Below are 20784 nucleotides of genomic sequence, written 5' to 3' on the forward strand. Positions count from 1 at the left end.
GTGTATAAAATAAATAAACTACAAAGAGATATTTGTACAGCATATGGAATAAAGCCAATGTTTTATAATAACTTTAAGTGATGTATAACCTATAAAAAAATTGAGGTATTTCCATTGCGGCTCAGCAGAAATTAATCTATCTAGTAACCCTGAGGTTGTGGGTTCAATCCCCGGCCTCGCTCAGTGGGTTAAGGATCCCGCGTTGTTAAGAGCTGTGGTGTAGGTCACATATGTGCCTCAGATCTGGCATGGATGTGGCTGTGGCGTAGGCTGGCAGCTGTAGCTCTGATTCGACCCCTATCCTGGGAACCTCCATATGCCACGGGTGCGGCGGCCCTAAAAAGCAAATAAATAAATAAGTAAATATAATAAAAATATTGAATCATTATGTTGTATACCTGAGACTAATATAATATTGTAAATTAACTATACCTCAATTATTTTAAGAAAGAGAGGGAAGGCAGGATTCGGGACAGGCCATGTCTGTGGACACAGAGTCACACAGGAAACTGGCAGCACCCAGATGGAAAATGCTGCTAATGGGTGGTGTTTGACTTGGACCCCTGGGACTTTGGTGGTTGGAGGAGGCTATCGAGGTAGGGTGTGTGGTTCCCTTGTATTCATCAGATTCTTGAAAGGAACAGAACCAATAGGATGTGTAGTGTGTGTGCGTGTGTGTGTGTGTGTGTGTGTGTACACAGAGACAGAGGGATATTGATTGCTTGATTATTAGGCTTATGTGATTATGGAGGCTGAGAAGTCCAGACCCAGGAGAACAGATAATCTAGTTCCAGTCCAAGTCCAAGTTCGAAGGCAGGAGAAGACTGATGTTCTAGCTTGAGACAGAGAGGAAGAATTCTTTCCTAGCCTTGGCCTTTTATTCTATTCAGGTTTTCAACAGGTTGGAAGGGGCCCGCCACAGTGGGAGCAGCCATCTGCCTTACTCAGGCTACAGGTTCATGTGTTAATCTCATCCAGAAACACCTTCACAGAGACACTCAGAAATGATGTTTCACCAAAAACATGGGCATGCCTTGGCCTGGTCAAGTAGACACATAAAATTAATTTTCTCTTTTCTTTTCTTTCTTTTTCTTTGCTTTTTAGGGCCACACTTGCAGCATACGGAAGTTCCCAGGCTAGGGGTTGAATTATAACTGCAGCTGCTGGCCTACACCACAACCACAGCAATACGGGATCTGGGCTGTGTCTGAGACCTATACCACAGCTCATGGCAACACCAGATCCTTAACCACTGAGTGAGGCCAGGGGATCCTTAACCTGTGCCGTCATGGATGCTAGATGGGTTCGTTACCACTGAGCCACAACGGGAACTCCTGGCTTATAAGATTAACCACCACAGACACCTTGATTGCATGTATGGTCTTACTCTATCAGTCCTAAGTCTCCTCAGTTATAAAGTGAGGGGGTGAAGAAAATTATTCCTAAAGGTCCTCCTAATTTTAACTTTTGTGTTTTATTCATTTATTGATTGATTTTTTAATTAAATTTTTGGGGCCACTTTAAATCTAACTAAATATTTAACTGAATGTAACTCAGAAATGACACCTGTGAATCCACAGATCTTAGAAACTAATGATTATACTCAGATTCTGGCTAATATTACTTACCTGCCTTTTTTTTTTACACTCTAAATATTGTGACAGAGAAACTTTAAAAAGCACAGCCATGGAAACTTCTCTGTCATTAACACACACAGTTCAAAAAGGTTCCCGGACCACCTAGTTCTGGGCTGTTCTCTGCCTTCACTGAGCATGGAGGAAGTGATATTATGACAGAGCAGCCATCATCTCAGGTGTGTCTCTCATTCAGGTTAGCGTAGCAAACTTGCCTGCAGATAATGCGTTCCAAGTTGTTACTTTGGCTTGAAATCTGTGCATCTTACAGGTGTGTTGAATTTGTCTTTTTAAGTAGATATTCCTGAAATTTATTTCGATAGTACTTCCTGGAGGTGGAGGGTTGGGATGAGATGACATTTTGAAGTGTGGCACATTTGTTTCACTGGAGGTTTAGGAGGTAGAGTGTAAGCAGAACCCTGGGTTCACCCACTTCCAGCTGGAGGCATTTGATGGAGAAGAGTCTTCTCAGATTGATGTCTTTACTCCACTTGGAATGACCTTCCTCCCTTTCTTCACTTGTTGACTTAAAACATCTTCTGAAATGTCAGACTCCTCTGTGTAGCCTCTCTTGCCTTATCTTCTCAGCTGCTCCCATCTAGATCAGGTCCCTACCTTTGTCTGCCTGTCACCCCCTGTGTGTGTGTGTGTACCTCCGTCATGCTATTCATCATGCCCTATTTCCTTATCTCTTATTTCTGTCTCCCAACACAAGGGCTGACGCATAAGAGGTGTTACATTCATTTATACTGAGGTTATTTTATTGTGGGCTTTTGAGGAATTTGTCATTATCTTGCTTCTGTCGCTATACCTGGCCACGATTTGATGCCAGTCACTGTGCTTGCAATTGGGAGAATAATGATAAACAAGACATAGGAGGTGCTGACCCTCATGATGTGTTTATTCAAGCACGAGAGACTGATAAAAAGGAGTGCAGCAGAAAAGTACCTAGATGAAGTAGCTATCGTTTGTAATTAGTTTGGTAGAAGGCAATAAGAGACTGACATGGAGACTGATGGATGGAGCTACTTTGGGTAAGATGAACCACAAGCCTCTTCCAGTTGGTGACACAGGGGAGAACCAGGGAGTTGAATACTCCAGGTTACGGCAGCATGAGGCCCCTGTGGGTGGAGTAGAAGGAGCTGGGCACCCTGGAGAGACACAGGTGTGAGATCACACAGAGATGTCACCCGTAGTTAGGAGTTCAGACGGGAGGACTTAGGGGTTGAATGAGGAGCTGTCGCAGTACCATCAGCAGTGAAGGAGAAGACATTATCTTGGAATAATGCAAAGGTGTAAAGACAGAGGAATACAGGTTTTGAGATTAGATGTTAAAGATAAACATTGATCAGATTTTGTCCACATGAATGAGGAAGGAAAGAAAGGAACCAAGGAGGTCTCTCACTGGAGTAACAGATTGCCACGGATTGACCTGGGAAGAGTTGGAAAAAGGAGAAAGAAACAACCTCAAGAGAAAATGGAGAATTCCATTTACATTGGAGATGTGTGGACATTTTCCAAGAGAAGGCTCCAGGCAGGTACCTGAATGTGAGCTTTCAGCTCGGCAGAACTCAGAGGCTTCTTTACATGTAAATTGAAGAGGCCTCCGCCTAGAGATCATATGTAGAGCTGTGGAAATTGATAAGGTTATTTAGGGAAGAAAATGTAGAGAGAAGAGCAAAGAGTGCTTAGACAAGTTCTGTGGACCTCCACGATATGGAATTTGGGTAAAGGAGGAGGAACCATCCAAGGAAACTGAGGAGAAATGGCCATGAAGAGAGAAAGTGGGTTTTGGAAGCAAAAGACAAAAGTGTTTCAAGGAAGAATTGCTACCATGAGAAAGTCAGTAAAATGACCTAGAAGTGTCCATGGAACTTTGCAGAATAGTTTCACTGAGCGGTGAGGTCAGAGGCTAGATTTTAGTAGCACATAACTGAATGAGAATTCTGGAAGTGGAGGTAATGTGTTTAAAGAGCCTTTCCAGAAGTCTGGCTATGAAAGAGAGCTGAGAAATGGACTGGTAGCTATGGAGGGATGCGTTCAATGAAGGATTATTGTTGTTCTTTTTTTTTTTTTTTGTCTTTTTAGAGCCTCACCTGTGGCATATGGAAGTTTCCAGGCTAAGGGTCTAATCAGAGTTGCGGCTGCCAGCCTACACCACAGCCACAGCAACACCAGATCTGAGCCATGATTGCAAGCTTCACCACAGCTCGCGGCAATGCCAGATCCTTAACCCACTGAACGAGGCCAGGGATCAAACCTGCATCCTCATGGATTCTAGTCAGGTTCATTACTGCTGAACCACAATGGGAACTCTTGTTATATTCTTAAGGAGAGATAGCTTCTTAAGATGTTTTTATACCAATGAAGATAATGCAGGAGCGAGGGAGATGTTGGAGGTTCAGGGGAGGAAAGAGCTCGTGTAAGGCTTGAAGCCCTCTAGGGCTTAAGAAGAGATGGAATCCCGAACCCCAGGCAAAGGATGAGCTTTGATGGGAGGAGTGTCCCTTTCTGCTTAGCAGAAGGTAGGATGTGATGAGTGCAGGTGAATAGTCGGGTGTGTAGGTAAGAAGATGTGGGGCTTCCACATTCATGGCTTCTATTTTCTCACTGAAAAAATGGAATGAAACCATGAACTAAGAATGAGTGAACAGGAATTCATCTTGTGGCTCAGTGGTGTTGAACCCAACGAGCATCTATGTGGACTTGGATTCGATCCCTGGCCCCATTTGGTGGGTTAAAAAGGATCTGGTGTTGCCGTGAGCTGTGGTGTAGGTCACAGATACAGCTGGGATCCTGGTGGCTGTAGCTCTGATTTAATCCCTAGCCCGGGAACTTCCATGTGCCTTGAAAAGATCAAAAAAAAAAAAAAAAAAAAGAAAGAAAGAAAAGAGCGAACAAATGATTGGACCTATTCTGTTTCTCATGATGTGAAACTAATTTTGCCATTCACTAAGATCTTCAGCACCTCTTTTACTTGTCAGTACCCTTTGCTTTTTACTCTGTTTTGGCAGGGACGGATCTCATCTGCTTATCTCTGCCTTTTCTTTTCTGAAATTAGTTTGTTGTGGTAGTCAACAGTTTTCTGATGAGATGCAAAATTCTGTATCAATAAATCCCCCCCCCCCCATCATGCTGGGGGCGGGGGCAAGGGCTGGCTGGAACAGTTGAGTATGTGAGGTGGCAAGAATTGATTGTCGTAGTTTCTAGACGGGCTTCTTAAAGGCTTTGGAGGAAACGGACATTTGAGAAGGAGAAAGCATTTCGGCAGAAAGAAGGGAGAATGAAGATGACTAAAGGGAAAGTTTAAGTTTTGCCTGTCCTGCATAGTATATAACACTCATTTCCGTCTCCATAAAACTTTTTTTTTTTTTTTTTTGCTTTTTAGAGCTGCTCCTGAGGCATATGGAGGTTCCCAGGCTAGGGGTCAAATCAGAGCTGTAGCCATTGGCCGCCTACACCACAGCCACAGCAACGCCAGATCTGAGCCACATCTTTCACCTACACCACAGCTTATGGCTATGCCAGGCAATTCCATTGCAAGGCCAGGGATCGAACCCAGTCTTCATGGATGCTAGTTGGGTTTGTTAAACACTGAGCCATGACAGGAACTCTGCAAAAACTTTTAATAAAATTTCTACTATGGTCAAGGTTGACACTGGTACTCTTACTGGGCTCAGTGTGGAGTAAGAACAGGGGCTCCCCTAAGGGCCCCATGTGCATTTGGGTTACATTAATATTTTATTGTGAAATAAATTATTCATAGCCAAGGATGTATATACAACTTAGGAACAGTTTAAAATGTATAATTACGGTCATAAAATAAGCACCCAAGTTCCAACCAGCCAGCTTAAAATGAGAACACTGCCAGTTCCTCTGAAGACTCTTCAGGGAACAACCTCAATTGTACCCCTCTTCCAGCCTCCAGGGGTAGCAGATAACCCCCTTAGCACCCTTTATAGCTATCCCTAAATAATATGTTACCTGGCTCTGGTTATTTTTAACTATATGTAAGTGGACACATATCCTTTTGTGCCGTTTTGGTTCCTGCATCATTATATTTTTTGAGATTTATCCGTGTTCTTAGACATACAAAGTTTATTTATGTTCATTGATGTACAGTGCCCTATGACACAGACATACCACAATTTATTAGTTCACCCTGCCTTTGATGGACATTTGGTGTGTTTCCATGTTTTTCTCTTATAACCAGTGTTGCTGGATTATTCTAGTATCTCATAGTGCAAGAGTGTTCAGATTCTATACTCGGGAGTAAGGTTGCTGAGTCATAGGTTATATTCCTAGTCAACCTCATCAGGGTAGACTTGATTGCTTTCCAAAGTGATTTTTACCAATTTTAGGTTGTATTTTCACTACTGATAGCACCAGAGACTTGCAAACCTGGAGGCAGGGGTATTACACGTTCCTCCCTGCAGAGATGGTCACCGTGAAGGAAAAGGGTGGACACTCGGAGGCCAGCGAAATTTTGGTGGTCCATTTTCCTTTGCTTAATTTCTTCCTTCTGTAGCCCCCACCCTCAGACAGGAATACCTCTTATCACATAGTCATGGTTAGGCGTATCCCAGGAGGCTGAGAATATCAGAAAACTAGAAATTCAAAGTTGGAGGCAGATTAAAAAAAAAAAAAAAAAAAAAAAGGAGAAATTGCCTGGCATGTATTTTGTGTGTGTGTGTGTGTGTCTTTTTAGGGCTGCACTGGTGGCATATGGAAACTCTCAGGCTAGGGGCTGAATTGGAGCTGTAGCTGCCAGCCTACACCACAGCCACAGCAATGCCAGATCCGAGCCACGTCTTCGACCTACACCACAGTTCATGGCACTGCCAGATCCTTAACCCACTGAGTGAGACAAGGGATTGAACCCGCATCCTCACGGATACTAGTCGGATTCGTTACTACCACCATGTCTGTTTAATTGCATGTGTGCTCTTCTTTCTGGCATCTTTCCCTGTTCTTCTTTTCTCTATCTTGTCCTTTTATAACCATGTGATCCTGAATAAGTGTCTTATCCTGCCTGTGCTTTAAAGCTTAGCAGGTCACAAAGGTTTAATAAAAATGTATTTGAAGGTGAAAATCACTGTGGATATCTTACATTCTAGTAAGAGCAGCGTTCTAGAAAGGGCCTCTCTCCTTCTACCTTATCATTGGTATGTTTGTTACTATTTTTATTTGTCTCCTAAATCTAATCTCACAGCCGGTGGCTAAGCAAGTTTAGCTTGTTCTACAGCCGGTGTGTGCCTACAGTTCAGTAGGTCTTGCCTCTAAAGCTTGCTCGGCATGTTGTTGGTTGTCTGTTATCTTGCTTTCATCCTCTTTTGCCAGCAGAGAGCACATTTCCTCCCATAATGGTTAGGGTTTGTAGTGGAGGCTTTCCTGAGATATGCTGTTATAGACTCACGCACACATTGGTGCTGATATTTCTCTTTGAGCAGCAGCCAGCCTTGGCAGTACAAGCAGTACACCCATCAGTACCCCAGGGACGCTGCTGTCATGGCCTCCCAGGCTCTTCAGTTCTTCAGTGACACCTCACCCTGCCAGCAGGGTCAGGAGCAGAGCCAGGAGGTGGTTCAGGTGTGGGGAGGATATCAGTCAGTCTCAATCTTGGTGCGGCTTGGGGAGATCCAGTCATCACCACCTCAGATGCTCTAGGAGGCTACATGAGTCAGAGCCTTTTCTTCCTGGATGACCTACCTGCTGCCTTGTGTGCTGGTCCACCTCGCCTGCTTCTCTCTTACTGTCCTGGTTGGAGAGAAGGATGCTGGTTCTCCAAAGTAGGCCAGAAACACTGCGAATGTAAAGACAGGGAGTTCCTGTTGTGGCTCAGCAGTTAATGAATCTGACTAGCATCTATGAGGACACAGGTTTGATCCCTGACCTTGCTCAGTGGGTTGAGGAAACGGCATTGCTGTGAGCTGTGGTGTAGGTTGCAGATGCAGCTAGGATCTGGTGGTGCCATAGCTGTGGTAAAGGCTGGCGGTTATAGCTCCGAGTCGACCCCCAGCCTGGGAACCTCCAGATGCTGCAGGTGCAGCCCTTAAAAAGACAAAAAAAGAGAAAAGAATACAAAGCCCATGGTGTGAGGAGCTGCTCTCTAGGACCAAAAATACTCTCCCCCTAAAACAACAAATGGAGATTAAAAAATAGATGTCCTAAACTCTGGTAATGATCCTGTGGCCTGAAGGAAGACATTAGGGGCCTTGGGTTCCTTTTTGCAGTTGGTGGCCCTGAAATATAGCGTCTTTTTTTTTTTTTTTTGCTTTTTAGGGCTGCACCCGCGGCACATGGAAGTTCCCAGGATAGGGGTCGAATTGGAGCTGCAGCTGCTGGCCTGTGCCACAGCCACACAACTTGGGATCTGAGCCACTCCACCACAGCTTATGGCAATGACAGATCCCTAACCCACTGAGCAGGGCCAGGGCTCAAACCTGCGTCCTCATGGATACTAAGTCAAGTTCGTTATTGCTGAGCCACGACAGGTACTTCCCAGTGTTCTCTATTTTAAAACTGGGTAGAGAATCTCGAATCATCAAGATTACTGAGGACAGGCGTGGATGAGAGACCCAACGTTCTTCAGAATCTAGAATGGGGGTGGGCAAACTATTTCTCTAGAAGGTCAGATAGTAAATATTTTAGTCTCTAGGGGCCCTTCTGTCTCTGTGGCCTATTAATCTCTGGATTTATAATCTTTTATACATGCAAAAAACCACTCTTACCTTGGGACACTTATAACAATGGACCACGGGCTGGATTTGGCCTGTAACTTGCCAACTGCAGTCCTATCAGCTTATCTTCAATTTTAGAGCAGCTGACATGAGAGAAAAAACTTTTAGAACCTTAATATGGTATATTTTGAGAGGAAGCAATGGGCAGAAATATCAAGATCAAGCATGACCGATTAGGAAATAATCTGGACAATGAAATGAACAAAAGAAAGGAAAGCCAAGGAGAACAGAGATTATTGTGGGACAAATAGGCACAGGAATTAGGGCTGTGGGAAGGAGGCAGGGATATGGATGAGGTTAAACAGAGTGTCTTGAACAAAGTAGAGATTGTGGGAAAATGGAGTAAATGAAGTAGATTTCCTCCTGAGCCTAGTTCCTGGCAAATCCACACATGCCCTGCTGTGTAACAGACCGGATTTGCATGGGACTCTGAGGACAAATCTATTCCCATTTTGAAGCTTATCACTACAGGCCTCTTTTAACCGTACGTGTCAGGTCATAGGTCTTCACCTGCTTTTCTGCCACGATTCAGCGCTGTTGGTGTAGTGCTTGTTCAGTCAGCTTTCATGATTAAAAAAAAGAAAAAGAAAAAGTGGAGGGAGAATGTGCATGACTGCCCCGGGGTCATGCCCTGGGGTCGGCAAAGGTGTTTGGGAAATAACTGTGGAAAGCTTCTTGTGCCTTAACATGAAAGCGCAGTAACATCGGTCATGGTACTTCAATCAAAATACGAACCTTCCCCCCTCCAACCCCTGCCCCCAGTAACTGATCATCAGAAAATAATCAAGATGGAGAAAGAGGATAATCAGAACATGGCCCGAGAGGTAATACACGCCGAAGAGAAAGTAAGGAAATGGGTCTCGAATGGAAAACAGGTAAACGGGCTACTTTTGGCTGGAAGATGATCTGAAAGGCAGAGACTTCTAAATGCCCAGGGGACATTGGACATCGAAAGAAAGGGCCCATTGCCTCTGAATTCCGAGTGTACTGAATTGGGAATGAAAGCATTGTGGCTTTAGCCTGTAACTTGCTCTGTACGAGTTGTATGACTTCAGGAAAGTCATGTAGTTTCTCTGAGTCTCAGTTTCCTCATCAGTAAAATGGAGATCATATGTTTTACCTATTTCATACTCCGGGGCTTTTTGGGGCTTTTTTTTTTGGTTTGTTTGTTTGTTTTTGTCTTTTTTAGGGCTGCACTCCTATCTGCAACCTACACCACAGCTCACAGCATCGCACTTTTCTTAACCCCCTGGGTGAGGCCAGGGATCAAACCCAAATCCTCATGGTTACTAGTCAGTTTCTTAACGTGCTAAGCCACAACAGAAACTCCCCATACTCCTCTTTGGATTCGTACATTACAGGGCTTTGTAAACCATTAAGTGCTACGATAATGACAGATCTTATTAGCTTTAGTATTTTATTATTATTTATTACTATTTTATTAGTGGGTTGTCTTCATTCTTAGAGTAAGCTGCATACTGTGATTGATGTGTCCTGTGCACTGTGATTGATCCAATGGACTAGCTCCCTGTCACATTTCTCCCAAATTGGATGGTGATAAGAGGATTACATCGCTTTCATGGGGTCAAAGTTTCCACCGTCTTAGGTTATAAAAACAAGGACTATTAAAAAATGCAAATATGGGAGTTCACGTCGTGGCTCAGTGGTTAACGAATCCGACTAGGAACCATGAGGTTTCGGGTTTGATCCCTGGCCTTGCTCAGTGGGTTAAGGATCCGGCGTTGCCCTGAGCTGGGGTGTAGGTTGCAGATGCGGCTTGGATCCCGAGTTGCTGTGGCTCTGGCGTAGGCTGGTGGCTACAGCTCTGATTGGACCCCTAGCCTGGGAACCTCCATATGCCGTGGGAGCGACCCCAGAAAAGGCAAAAAGACAAAAAAAAAAAAAAAGCAAATATGGAGTTCTTGTTGTGGCTCAGAGGAAACAAATTCGACTAGTATCCATGAGGACTCAGGTTTGATCCCTGGCCTCACTCAGTGAGTTAAGGATCCAGACTTGCCGTGAGCTGTGGTGTAGATCACAGACGTGGCTCAGAACCCAAGTTGCCACAGGGGTTCGACCCCTCACCTGGAAATCTCCATATGCCGAAGATGCGGCTCTATTTTTAGACCAAAAAAAAAAAAAGCAAATAAATTACAGATAGGATTCAATTCAGTTTTGTCCAACTTAGCTCTTGTTTAGCTGGTGATCTAGCAATGTTTTGAGAGAATGGAGCAGAACTGCCATTAAGGAGAAGGGTCCAAAGAGCTTGGGGTTGGAGTTCCTGTTTTGGCTCAGTGGCTAACAAATCCGACTAGGAACCATGAGGTTGTGGGTTCGATCCCTGGCCTCACTCAGTGGGTTAAGGATCTGGCGTTTCCGTGAGCTGTGGCGTAGGTCGCAGGCGCGGGTCAGATCTGGCGTTGCTGTGGCTGTGGCGTAGGCTGGCGGCTACAGCTCCGATTCATCCCCTAGCCTGGGAACCTCCATATGCTGCAGGAGCAGCCTTAGAAGAGGCAAAAAGGCCAGGAAAAAAAAAACAAAAACAAACAAACAAACAAACAAAAACAACCAAAGAGCTTGGGGTCACCGTGAAAGCACTGAAAGAATGTCTGAATGTCAGAAGGGAGCAAGGCATTAAAGAAGAGAGGCGTGGTCTTCTGGAAATGATGGCACAAATTTGGCTCAGGCTAGTTTATTCTGGTCACATCTAGGATTTTTGAGAGATGGTAGCCTATGATCTTTTTCCCTTTGACTTCTTTCCCAGTATCATTTCTCTCCCTAAACAAGTATTTTCAGGACATGATCCTGATGAGCCCTCCTAGAGCTATCACCGCACAGGAAGCTAACTTCCCACCAAAAGTTCATGCCCCCTCTTCCAGGAGTCACCTTTTCAAACTGCCTCATATCTAGATGGGGCTGGGTTTCAATGGCACAGGTGTGGATGTGATATGGATCTTGTACAGGCTGAGGTGGTGAAAAAGCAGATGCTCTTCCTTCTCTCTCTTTTTCCTTACCTGACTGTTGGATATTGACACCAGCGGTGATGCTAGAAATCAGGTCTTGAGGATGGAACTGCCACACATCTGTCACTGCTTGAAGGGGAGTTGCCCAGCAGGAACACTAACATCTGACTGGAGTATGTGCAAAAAATCCACTTGGACCTTTGGGTTTTCTGGCATCACTTGGATTAATACAACTGCTGATATCAGCAAACCTTTTCAGATGATTCTATTCTCTGCAAATTGTGATCAGCTAGCTTTCTCTCTCTCTCTCTCTTTTTTTCTGTGACGGCGCCCATGGCATGCAGAAGTTCCTGGGCCAGGGATCGAACCCGAGCCATAGCAGTGACAGTGCCAAATCCTTAACTGCTAGGCTACCAGGGAACTCCAGCTAGACTTTTCTCTTGATCAGTGACCCTCTCCCTTTTCTCTCCAGGTCCTTTCTACCCTTCCTGCAATCATGGCCTCAGGTTGAATAATGACATTAACAACGAGCAAAAAGACTAGAACAATGGTTACTTCATTCATGCACACATGCATTCATTTGTTTGTTTATTTTTTCTCTGCTAGGCTCAACTGCCTGGTAGTAGCCCAGGTGTTGGATGAGAGCCAAGGACAGATGTTTGTAGGCTCTTGACTTAAACTCTTGTGCTCAATATAAAAAGAATAAACAATAAAGGCCATTAAGTTCCAATGACATGATTTTAAATTGAGAGTCCAGAGGAAGAGGGCATTCACTTTATATCCATGGAATTTTTTCATTTTCATTTCTTACCTCCCATGTGGCAGACTGCCCTTGAACTGTAAGATTTGTCAGTGGAGCGCCCTGTGGCCCTTATCTGGCTTATAAAACTAGCTCAGGGAGATCAGAGACTTCTTTAGAAACTAAAACCATGTCGTCAACCTGGAGCTAAGGTTTAAATACTTGAATAGAAGAGAAACTGAGAGCCCCTGTGTTGAAAGAGGCTAAACTTATACATACAAAGTAAATAACCAAAAACCTAGAAAGCGAAAACAAATAAAAATTGGGGGTTATGGAGGCACCCCAAACTGGTCTCTGAGATCTCATAATTTTCCCACTTCTAGGATGTATGCTCACAGGTACACCCACACTACGATCAAGCGGAGTCTGTACTTAAATCGGTTGTCACAGCCTGATATTTGAGTCGTGGTGTTGGGGAAGAGTGTGGCTTCTAAACAAGAAAATTACTCCATAGTCACTTAGGGATTAAGTGGCTGAACTGGAATGGAAACTGGTTGGAGGGCTCCTTTTATATAAAGTTTTTATCACCAATTTATACTGGCCATACGGAATCTCACTTGTCCCAAATAAGCATTTAACTTTCCAAGAGCCAAATACATGACTCTTGGGGGAAGAGCTTCTTTTGATGTGTTAGATGTTAGACTAGACTCCGTTGCCACTCACTACCTCTGTGCCTTCAGGTAAGTTATAAAACCTCTCTCAGCCTCGGGTTCCTCATCAGTATAATGGAAATAATCGTAGGACCCATCATCTAGAGTTGCCATCAGAGGGATTAAAGGAGCCCAGTGGAGGTGAATCTTTAGAACAGCACCCTGTAAATGAATCAGTTGTTACTATTGTTGCTTTTCCGTGGTGGGTTAAGTTTAAGTGCATTTCCCACTGTTTGAGCTTTTGTTAGATTGGAAGCGATTGAGCCTGCCCACAGATGTGAAGGTCTGACTCAGGTTCCTTCAGTTTTGTTTGGAGAATGCTCACAGTACTAGGGTCCATAACCAGCCTTTCCCTTCCAAGTCACAGCTAGTTCCTGCCTCTTCTCTTGAGCTGTCACTCTCTCCTGTTACCTTCTCTCTACTGATTCTTTCTGTCTTCCCCACAGTCATGTCCTCCTCCCTGACAATTCTACCAGATCCAATCTTCCAGATCTGGCTCAAGAGTTATAATGATGAAGGGTTTTCTTTTAAATTGGTGCAGAGATATTAAATATCTAACTTTTTTTTACAGCCAGCTCCATGGCAGGTGAGGACGGTTTAGTTTAGTTGAAGAGAAGTTGCACACATCTCCTCTTCTCGACTAAAAGCTGTAACCAATTAATCAAATTGCACATCTAACAGATAACATATAACTACATGTTAAGGAAATATTTCTTTCACACAGGGGACTTTGACTCACAGAGTCCATCTTTTGATAGCAGGTATTCTAAGGACATAAAGAACTCAAGTGAATCTTAAACTATACTCAGTAGTTTTATTGTTGATGTTGCCACTTTGAAATTATTGTATGTGTGTTTTAGAATAAAGCAAATAAGACAAACCATTAATGATGTTAGGATCCTCATCTTTTAGTGTATGAGAAAAGAATATAAAAACAGAGCAGGTAATGGGGGAACTCTATAATATCAAATCTTTCTTGGAAATATCAAGTTTATATAAGATATGATTTACACATATCTATATAAAATATGGCATATATTGTATGCAATATAATTGATGTAATTTATATTTATCTGCATTATTATCTATAAGTCTACTATATATCTGTATCTGTATCTATCTATACACATATACATAAATGCCTGTGTAGAGAGGGACAGGGAGAGAAAGAAAACTTGAGAATATGCTCTGTTCAATGAAAGAGCTTAGACGTCAATATCCTCCAGTAGCAATGAGCACACCTGACATTCAGGTGCTGTTTTCTAAAATACCATTCTCACTATAAAGAATCAAGGCTCCTTAGAGAAATGGCAAGTTCTAGGTTTGAAGCAAGGAACATTTAAGTAGCTTAAGATTTCTTACTCTATCAGAATGGAAGGAAATTCTGAAATCTAATTGGGGTCTTGTTAAAAGGAAAGCGTTCTCACTGGCCAAGTTTGGGACAATATGAACATCAAAAGAATGATGCTTGGGATTGATCATATCGATAAAAAGTCTGATCCACAATAACACTCAAAAAAAAAAAAAGGAAAAGAAAAGAAAAGGAAAAACAAAAACAAAAACAAAAGAGAGAGAGAGGGGAAATAAATGCTTTTTTTGCTGTAGTGGAGATTCCTAGTACACTGACCTCTTATTCTGAAGATTAGTAATGAAAAAGAAATAATTACGCTTCACTTCGTGTTAGTCTGGACAGGTAGGTTATACCAAAACCTCAAAACCTTGAGAGTTTATTTTTCACTTTCACTATGTCTATTTTGGGTTAGCAAGGTTTCTGACATCCACATTGTCTTCACTTAGGGACACAAAGTGACAGAGACTCAATAATTTAGAAAGCTGCTGGTCTCTGTGGCAGTGAAAATGAAGGTGCTGGGAGATAGATCACATGCCTGCTCATATTTCCATGGCTCAAGCAAGTTATATGGTTACGTCCAAATTTAGAGGACAGAAAAGTTCAATTCCACCAGGGCAGATTGTATGATTTTTTTAGGAAATAAATTTCCTCTCTTTTCCCTAGGAACAGTGTAAGCTTCCTCCCTCTACTGATTTAGTGACTTGCTCTGGCTGATGCCCTGTGGGTGGAAGTGACAGCACACTGGCCTGAAACAGAGGCTTTAGAGAAGTGTTTCTTGCTTTCACTTTCTCTTTAACGCTGGTACCATCCAGCAAAGAGCAGCCTCCCCCAACCCGCCCTGCCCCAGGAGCCACGGCTTCTTTATTCAGACTCCTAGTGTGAGAGGCATATGATTCTGATCTGGAGCCTGGAACAAAGCCCAGAAGAGCTGAACCCCAGGCAAATCAGAGGCCTGTGAGCAAGAAATGTTTGTTGTTATGAGGCACAAGATTTTGGATTGTTTGTTACTGAGGCAAAAGCTGACTAATACATTCATCAGGTACTCAGAAGGAAGAGAAAAACAGAATATTGGTGACTAGTCCAAATGACTACCATGTTGCCTTTTAAAGGAGGAGCTATTGTATTGCTGAAGATTACCAACTAATAAACGTAGAAGGAATGATACCACTAGAAATCATTTTGCCATCCTCAAATAATCCCAGCAGTTATTATCAATGAATATTGCAACCATTAGGTGAAAGTTTGTTAGGAAATAGAATATTTGGGTGAGGCTAAATATCATCCTATAGATTACTTGATGTTTGCAAAGGGTTACGTGTATCTTTAAAATAGAGAGAGCTGGAGTTCCCGTCGTGGCGCAGTGGTTAACGAATCCAACTAGGAACCATGAGGTTGCGGGTTCGGTCCCTGCCCTTACTCAGTGGGTTAACGATCCGGCATTGCCGTGAGCTGTGGTGTAGGTTGCAGACGCGGCTCGGATCCCACGTTGCTGTGGCTCTGGCGTAGGCCAGTGGCTACAGCTCTGATTGGACCCCTAGCCTGGGAACCTCCATATGCCGTGGGAGCGGCCCAAGAAATAGCAAAAAGACCAAAAAATAAATAAATAAATAAGTAAATAAATAAATAAAATAAAATAAAGAGAGCTGTTGGGCATCAAATCTTACCACCTTGATAGTGGACTCCTGGACACTGTGTGCCTCCTGGTGAGAGGCGATGTGAAGTAACAGCACAGTCTGTGAAATACCCTTGCCTAAAATGTCTCATCTGTATTTAATCAAGGCTTTCATCCAGACTTCCAATATATAGGGAATATGGGAGACATAGAAACACGTGCGATAATGCTACAAGAGACATAGCATCAGGAATGTGGTAATTTTATAAGGTGCTTATTCAGATCGCTTCAAAATCCCTACGTCACAGGGATAAAAAAAGGATGTGTGCGTGGCTGTTCTGGTTTAAAAGTGACAAAAGTTATAGAACAAATGTAGTGCACAAGCCTTGATTGGATTCTAGTTTGAAAAAACTCCCTGTAAAAGCATCTGTTGGTCAGTTTGAGAAGTTTGACCATATGGCTCGGTGGTTGCATGATAGCAGGGTATTTCTGATAACATTCCTAGCTGCAATAAAGGCATGAGGCTCTATAAAAGAGAGCCTTCCTACAGGAGATGTATGCTGGCGTATTGAGCGCCTAAATAGCCTGATATCTAATTCCATTTCAAATGGTTCAGCAATAAATTTATACAGATAAACAAACACCAACATCATATTTACAATTCAGGCACGTTGTTAACATTTCTTGACTCTAAGTGGTGGGTATACAAGTGTGCACAATTTCGTTCTTTCAAATTCGTATTTGAAATTTTTACATAAAATTTTTCTTATTAAGAATCTAGGGGGTGGAATTCAAATCTGTGCTCCAAATGTCATTCCGATCCAGAAGTCTAGCAAGGTAAATGTGCTCTCAACTTGTTTTCTTTCGCTCGCTTCTGAGCCATTTTATTTCAGGGATTCTGAGCCTGAGCAGTTGCTCCTGACCTTCTGCCGCCTCCGTTTTTTTTTCCTCTTGTACAAAGAACCATCCGTTGATTTAGGGAAGGAGATCAATACCCACAGTGTATTTGACTTACGACCCACCGGAGAAGCTATATTTTACTGGCTAACCCAGGGCTTCTCAATTGGAATAAACATTATATATACAAAATGCGTGAACTTGATGCGTTATTATTTTTCCTATATTCCCAGCTCCTCTGCTACTAGGACAAGGCCTTTCTCTTCTTCTTTAAGGTTAATGTTACCTCTGCTCCAAAGCACATCCTTTCCTGATGCCTTTAGTATCCTAATCTGATCTTTTGTAACTCTCACTCTTCACGTAATTTCTTTTGACTCTTGGCCTTCAGCGTTACACACACACACAAACACACACACACACACCCCTGCCACTTCCATTTAGAGCATAATTTATTTTTCTACTACCTATTAAGCCTTCCAAGATGTTATCGACCTATCTCTGTTCTTTCCTTTACTACCAAAATTTCTGTTAACTACAGTCTGTGCACGCTATTACCAATTCTGGTCACTTATTCATTATTCTCATTCACTTCTGAAACAACTCTTTCTAAAATTATACAAAAAAGCAACTTGATGGTCCAACTCAATTTTTAAATTTTCTTTTTTTGCTTTTTAGGGCCACACCTACCGCATATGGACGTTCCCAGGCTAGGGGTCAAATTGGAGCTACAGCTGCCGGCCTACACCACAGCCACAGCAATGAGGGATCTGATCCTCACTCTGCAACCTACACCACAGCTCCTGGCAACGTCGGATCCCCGGCCCACTGAGCAAGGCCAGGATCGAACCTGCATCCTCATGGATACTAGTTGGATTCATTTCTGCTGAGCCACGATGGGAGCTCCCCCAATTTTTAAAATTTCTACACTCATCTATATTTCTCTCTGCAATTTCAAAACACGCAGTACCTCTTCCATCTTAAGTTTTTTTTTTCCTCTGCAGTATCCAGGGGACCTCACTACAGTTTCAGAGGCACACCTAGTGCCAAGTGACTGTGGAAACCCTGCGGTGCATAGGCCTTTTCCAAACTGGACTGATCACTTCATTGGACCCTTTCCTATCAAACACGAAGCCACAGGGCTTCTGTGAAATCAAGCCCCTCTCTTCTTCCAGGCTCAGTTTTCCTCTCTCTACTTTAGTTTAACTTATAAAACTTTAATTTTATTGGCATGTAATTGATTTACAATCCTGTACTAGTTTCAGATGTATGTACAGCAAAGTGAATCAGTCACACACATATATATATCCATTCTTTTTTTTTTTTTTTTTGTCTTTTTAGGGCCACACCTGTGGCATATGGAGGTTCCCAGGCTAGGGGTCTAATTGGAGCTGTAGCCAATGGCCTACACCACAGCCACAGCAACTCGGGATCCAAGCCCCGTCTGCGACCTACACCATAGCTCACAGCAACGCTGGATCCTTAACCCACTGAACAAGGCCAGGGATCGAACCTGCAACCTTGTGGTTCCTTGTTGGATTTGTTAACCACTGAGCCACGACAGGAACTCCTATATCCATTCTTTTTTTTACCATATAAGTTATTACAAACTATTGAGGAGGCCTTCCTGTGCTATACCGTAATTTCTTGTTAATCATCTATTTTATACAGAAGTGTGTATATGTTATTCCCAGCCTCCCAGTTTCCCTCCCCCTTGTATTTTCACCTATGGTAACTGTAAGATTGGTTTTGAAATCTGTGGGTTTGTTTCTGTTTTTTTAAATAAGTTCTTTTGTGTCATTATTTTCCCCCACTGTTGAAAAGAAATAAAACCCTGGCTTATTGGTCCAGTTTTTTTCGCGGTGAAGCCCACTGCTCCGAGAAAGGGCTGGTAGTGGTGTGGCAGGGGAGTGTCTCCAGCCTTCCAGAATCAAAGGTGTGTAGGATCCCCCTAGCTTGACACATGTTCTCTGCCCTTGTGTCTGGGAGGAAAGAGGCAGGTGGCTCTTTTCGAGGAAAGAGGGTGTGGACAGAGGGTAATTTATTTCAAGGCCTAGGGTCTGTTCATCAGAGTGGGAGGTAGAAGGGATCACATAAGTTCTTTATTACCAACCTACAAGAGATGAGAGAATTATATATTACTCTCACTTGTTTGGGTTTCTTTTTTCCTTCTTTCTCTTTTTACAAAAGAGCAGCAGGAAAGAAAAATGCAGGAAGCAGATGAGCCAGGTCCTGGGGTTCAGATCAGAAGGGACCAGGGAGATCAAACCAAGCTGTTGCTGCAGGCGGGCCCCACGCTCTGTCCAAGCATCCTGGGAGCACAGCCACAGGCCCTAGAGGGATCGGAGTGGGTGGGAAGATGGTCATCCCAGCTCGGCAGCAGCATCGCTCCTCTGGTGGCCACCCTCTGGAGGCTCTGGTGTTTGGAGTCCTGGTCTCCAAAGCACAGGCCAGTCAGAGTGAAGAGGTAGGAAGGGCTGGCACAGAAGGGCTGTGAGTTCTATGGGGTCCCTGGGACCATGGGGCCCAGGCAGGAGGGGAAATCAGGAAGCTTCCCTGGTTTTCAGCCAATCACCTTCTTCTTCTTCTTTTTTTTTTGTCTTTTTGCCATTTCTTGGGCCGCTCCCGCGGCATATGGAGGTTCCCAGGCTAGGGGTCTAATCAAAGTTGTAGCCACCGGCCTATGCCAGAGCCACAGCAGTGCGGGATCCGAGCCGCATCTGCAACCTACACCACAGCTCACAGCAATGCCGGATCATTAACCCACTGAGCAAGGGCAGGGACTGAACCCACAACCTCATGGTTCCTAGTTGGATTCGTTAACCACTGCGCCACAACGGGAACTCCAATTAGCTTCTTCTTCAGAAGTGTCTCCAGCTGGTCCTTATCCTGGATGCCCACAAACTTTTCCACGTCCCCAGCACAGGGGATGATGGCCAGCACAGGGGTCACTGCTGATCATGCTCCAGGGTGAGGGCTGTGGGGTCGTCAATATCCACCTTGGCCTTGGCCGTCTTTCCATGCTGCATGGCCACCACCTTCTGCAACCTTGGCCCCAGGGTCTTGTAGGGCCCACACCACTGTGCATGGAAATCCACAACCCCTGTATCTCACTGTTGTCCACTTGGTCTCGAAAGTCAGGTCCATCCTGGATGTTAAAGGTCATTGTACAGACTCTGGTGAGTGAATATTGACCAGGCTTGATTGGGTATTACTGTCAGGTTACTAGTGATGAGCTGTGGGGTCTGCAGGGCCCTGGAGGCGTGGGGTGCCCACTGACTCTGAGATGGCTTCCCAGAGATTACAGACCCCAGGAACCTCCTCAGGAGAAGTTACTGAGCCATTTCCCTGCAGTGAGAGCAGAGGGATGCACAGCACAGCCTGTCAAGGCACTTGTTCATTTTTTTTAAAAAAATTAGATTCTACATCCTCTCTCCACTTTAAACCCTTTATTTATTTATTTATTTATTTTATTTTCAGCTTGATACTTTTTTTTATTTCCCCAATACATTATTTTTTTTTCTATTGTACAACATGGTGACCCAGTTACACATGCTGTGTGCATTCTTTTTGTCACATTATTAGCCTCCATCATAAGTGACTAGACATAGTTTTCATTGCTAATCCATTCCAAAGGCAATAGTCTGCATCTGCTAACCCCAAGCTCCCAAATCCATCCCACTTCCTCCCTCTCCCCCTCCCCCTTGGCAGCCACAAGTCTATTCTCCAAGTCAATAATTTTGTTTTTTGTGGTAAGGTTCATTTGTTCCATATATTAGATTCCAGATATAGGTGCTATCATATGGTATTTGTCTTTCTCTTTCTGACTTACTTCACTCAATATGAGAGGCTCTAGTTCCATCCATGTTGCTGCAAATGGCATTATTTTATTCTTCTTTATGGCTGAGTAGTATTTGAAACCCTTTATGCTCATGTATATTTTCCCCTTATTCCCTCTATTGCCTTATGCCTGGGCTCCTTCTCAGTGCAGTCCTTCATTCTGACTATCTGGGAGGTTTTATTAGCTTTGACTTGATGTCCTGTCTTGTGGGTCTTTCTGTCTCAGATTCATGCATAATATCCTGAAGTCCACAGTGCCACACTTGCATCGCATTCAGGTTCTCAGAACACCACAGAGGGC

General features: G+C 43.6%; 1 pseudogene; it reads right to left on the reverse strand.

Annotated features, from left to right (window-relative positions):
* LOC125128705 (thioredoxin, mitochondrial-like) overlaps positions 1-20011 on the reverse strand; it is a 40367-nt pseudogene extending 20356 nt beyond the window's left edge.
* Between the last annotated feature and the right edge of the window lie 773 nt (positions 20012-20784).

Source organism: Phacochoerus africanus, chromosome 6 (genome assembly GCF_016906955.1).
Source record: "Phacochoerus africanus isolate WHEZ1 chromosome 6, ROS_Pafr_v1, whole genome shotgun sequence".
NCBI lineage: Eukaryota > Metazoa > Chordata > Mammalia > Artiodactyla > Suidae > Phacochoerus > Phacochoerus africanus.